The following is a 4,143-nucleotide window of genomic DNA, read 5'->3' as shown; positions in this document are numbered from 1 at the left end:
TGCTTTGTGGGGAGAGGTGTTCAGACTTTCATGTCAAAAATATTTATTTAGATGTTATACTAAGCATCGCACAAATTATTAGAGGACCTCAAATATTTATTTTATTTTTTAAAAGATTTTATTTATTTATTTGACAGGCAGAGATCACAAGTAGGCAGAGAGGCAGGCAGATAGAGAGAGAGGTGGAAGCAGGCTCCCTGCTGAGCCCTATGGGGGGGGGGGCTCGATACCAGGACCCTGGGATCATGACCTGAGCCGAAGGCAGAGGCTTTAACCCACTGAGCCACCCAGGTGCCCTGACCTCTGAGACATGTTTTCTTTTTTAAAGTTTTATTGTGGTTGGGACACTTAACATGAGATCTATATACTTAACAAATTTTAAGTGTACAATACATTATTGTTGAATATAGACACAATATTGTAGAGCAGATATCTAGAGCTTATTCATCTTACTTAACTGAAATTTTATGTTTATTGATTAATAACTTATTTCACCCTTTCCCTATCCCCTGGTAACCACCCTTTCAGTCTTTGATTTCATGAATTTGACTCATTTATATATCTCATACAAGTAGAATTGTATAGTATTTGTCTTTCTGTGTCTGGCTTATTTTACTTAGCATCATGTCCTCAGGGTCCATCTATATTGTCAAATATTACAGAATTTCTTTTTCTCAAGACTGAATAGTATTCCATTGTATACCATATTTTTTATCCATTTTATCCATTTATTTGTCAATGACATTGGTTGTTTCTACCTCTTAGTTATTGCGAATAGTGCTTCAATAAATATGGGAGTGCTCATACCTCTTTGATATCCTAATTTTAATTTTTTTGATATAAATTCAGAAGTGGCATTGTTGAATCATATGGTAGTTCTATTTTTAATTTTTTGAGGAACTTCCATTGTATTTTTCATAGCAGCTGCACCATTTTGCATTTGTACCAGCAGTGTTTAAAGGTTCCAATTTCTTTCTTTTTTATTATTTTAATTAATTTTTTATTAGCATATAATGTATTATTTGCACCAGGGGTACAGATCTGTGAATTATCAGGCTTACACATTTCACAGCACTCACCATAGCACATACCCTCCCCAATGTCCATAACCCAACCACCCTCTCCCTACCCCACCCCCATGCCCCAGCAACTTTTAGTTTGTTTTGTGAGATTAAGAGTCTCTTATGGTTTGTCTCCCTCCCAATCCCATCTTGTTTCATTTTTTCCTTCCCTGCCCCTCAAACCCCCCAACCTAATTCTCAAATTCCTCATATCAGAGAGATAATATGATAATTGTCTTTCTCTGATTGACTTATTTCGCTCAGCATAATACCCTTTAGTTCCATCCATGTCATTGCAAATGGCAAGATTTCATTTCTTTTGATGGCTGCAGAGTATTCCATGATACATATATACTACTTCTTCTTTATCCATTTATCCATTCATCTGTTGATGGGCATCTAGGTTCTTTCCATAGTTTGGCTATTGTGGACATTGCTGCTATAAACATTCGGGTGCATGTGCTACTTCGGATCACTACATTTGTATCTTTAGGGTAAATACCCAGTAGTGTGATTGCTGGGTCGTAAGGCAGCTCTATTTTCAACTTTTTGAGAAACCTCCATGCTGTTTTCTAGAGTGGCTGCAGCAGCTTGCATTCCCATCAACAGTGTAGGAGGGTTCCCCTTTCTCTGCATCCTCTCCAGTATCTGTCATTTCCTGACTTGTTAATTTTAACCATTCTGACTGGTGTGAGGTGGTATTTCATTGTGGTTTTGATTTGTATTTCCCTGATGCTGAGTGATGTGGAGCACTTTTTCATGTGTCTGTTGGCCATCTGGATGTCTTCTTTGCAGAAATGTTTGTTCATGTCTTCTGCCCATTTCTTGATTGGACTATTTGTTCTTTGGGTGTTGAGTTTGATAAGTTCTTTATAGATTTTGGATATTAGCCCTTTATCTGATATGTCGTTTGTGAATATCTTCTCCCATTCTGTCAGTTGTCTTGGTTTTGTTGACTGTTTCTAAAGGTTCCAATTTCTATGTATCTTCTCTAACACTTGTTTTATTCGCTTGTTTCTTTTTTTGAAATAGTGATTCTGACAGTTATAAGGTGACATCTCATTATAGTTTTGATGTGCATTTCCCTGATAATTAATGATGATGAACATTTTTTCCATACACCCATTGACCATTTGTATGTCTTCTTTGAAGAAATTTTTATTCAAGTCCTTAACCCATTTTTGAAATCAAATTATTAGGTTTTTTTTTTTGTTATTGAATTATAGGAATTCTCTCTATATATTTTGGAGATTAATCCCTTATCAGATACATGCTTTGCAAATATTTCCTTCCATTCTGTGGGTTGCCTGTTCCTCTGTTGATTATCTCCTTTGCTATGCAGAAGGCTTTTAGTTTGATGTAATTAGTCCCACTTGTTTATTTTTGTTTTTATTGCCTGTGCTTTTGGTATTATATTTATGAAATAATTGCTAATACCAATGTCATGGAGCTTTTCCTTTATGTTTTCTTCTGGGAGTTTTACAGTTTTAGGTCTTATGTTTAAATTGATTTTTCTCTATGATATAAGATAAGGATCCAATTTTATTATTTTGCATATGGATATCCAGTTTTGTCAACAATGTTTGTTGAAGAAATTATCATATCATATTGTGTATTCTTGGCACCCTTGTCAAAGATCAACTGGCTGTATGTCTGTGGATTTATGTCTGGGATCTATTTTGTTTTATTGGTCTATATAACTGTCTTTATGCTAGTACCATAGTGTTTTGCCTACGATAGCTTCATAACATATTTTGAAATCAGAAAATGTGATGCTTCCAGCTTTGTTCTCCTTTCAAAGGATTTATTTGACTATTTGTGGTCTTTTGTAGTTTCATATGAGTTGTAGAATTGTTTTTTATATTTCTGTAAAAAAGGTCTCATGGATTTTGATAGGGGTTGCATTGAATCTGTAGCTCATTTTAATACTAAGTTTTCTAATCCATGAACACAAGATGTCTTTCCATTTGTTTGTGTCTTGTTTGATGTCTTTCCTTGATGTTTTGTAGTTTTCAGTATATAAATCTTTCCCTTCTTTAGTTAAGTTACTTTGGTATATCTTTATCTGTAAAAATGTGGTTAATACAGCCCAGAGTGAAAATGATAAGATCAAGAAGTGGATAAAATTATTTTGGACCTGTTTTTGCATTTTTAAGTATATCTTATCAGCATTTAATATGAGGTCCCGTTCATGATAGGCATGCTTAGTTTTCATTCTTTTCAAATCAGATTTTTACTTTATCTTATTATTATTTTTTTTTCTTTTTTTTAATTTTATTTTTTATAAACATATATATATATTCCCCCCCCCAGGGGTACAGGTCTGTGAATCTCCAGGTTTACACACTTCACAGCATTCACCATAGCACATACCCTACCCAATGTCCATAACCCCACGCCCCCTCTCCCAACACCCCTCCCCCCAGCAACCCTCAGTTTGTTTTGTGAGATTAAGAGTCACTTATGGTTTGTCTCCCTCCCAATCCCAACTTGTTTCATTTACTCTTCTCCTACCCCATTAACCCCCCATGTTGCATCTCCTCTCCCTCATATCAGGGAGATCATATGATAGTTGTCTTTCTCCGCTTGACTTATTTCACTAAGCATGATACCCTCTAGTTCCATCCACGTTGTCGCAAATGGCAAGATTTCATTTCTTTTGATGGCTGCATAGTATTCCATTGTATATATATACCACATCTTCTTTATCCATTCGTCTGTTGATGGACATCTAGGTTCTTTCCATAGTTTGGCTATTGTAGACATTGCTGCTATAAACATTTGGGTGCACGTGCCCCTTCAGATCACTACGTTTGTATCTTTAGGGTAAATACCCAGCAGTGCAATTGCTGGGTCATAGGGTAGTTCTATTTTCGACATTTTGAGGAACCTCCATGCTGTTTTTCAGAGTGGTTGCACCAGCTTGCATTCCCACCAACAGGGTAGGAGGGTTCCCCTTTCTCCGCATCCTCGCCAGCATCTGTCATTTCCGGACTTGTTAATTTTAGCCATTCTGACTGGTGTGAGGTGGTATTTCATTGTGGTTTTGATTTGTATTTCCCTGATGCCGAGTGATATGGAG

Source organism: Lontra canadensis, unplaced genomic scaffold (genome assembly GCF_010015895.1).
Source record: "Lontra canadensis isolate GAN:19392208 unplaced genomic scaffold, GSC_riverotter_1.0 scaffold61, whole genome shotgun sequence".
In the NCBI taxonomy this organism is placed as follows: domain Eukaryota; kingdom Metazoa; phylum Chordata; class Mammalia; order Carnivora; family Mustelidae; genus Lontra; species Lontra canadensis.
The sequence above is the reverse complement of the archived record's forward strand: the minus strand, read 5'-3'. Positions refer to the sequence as shown.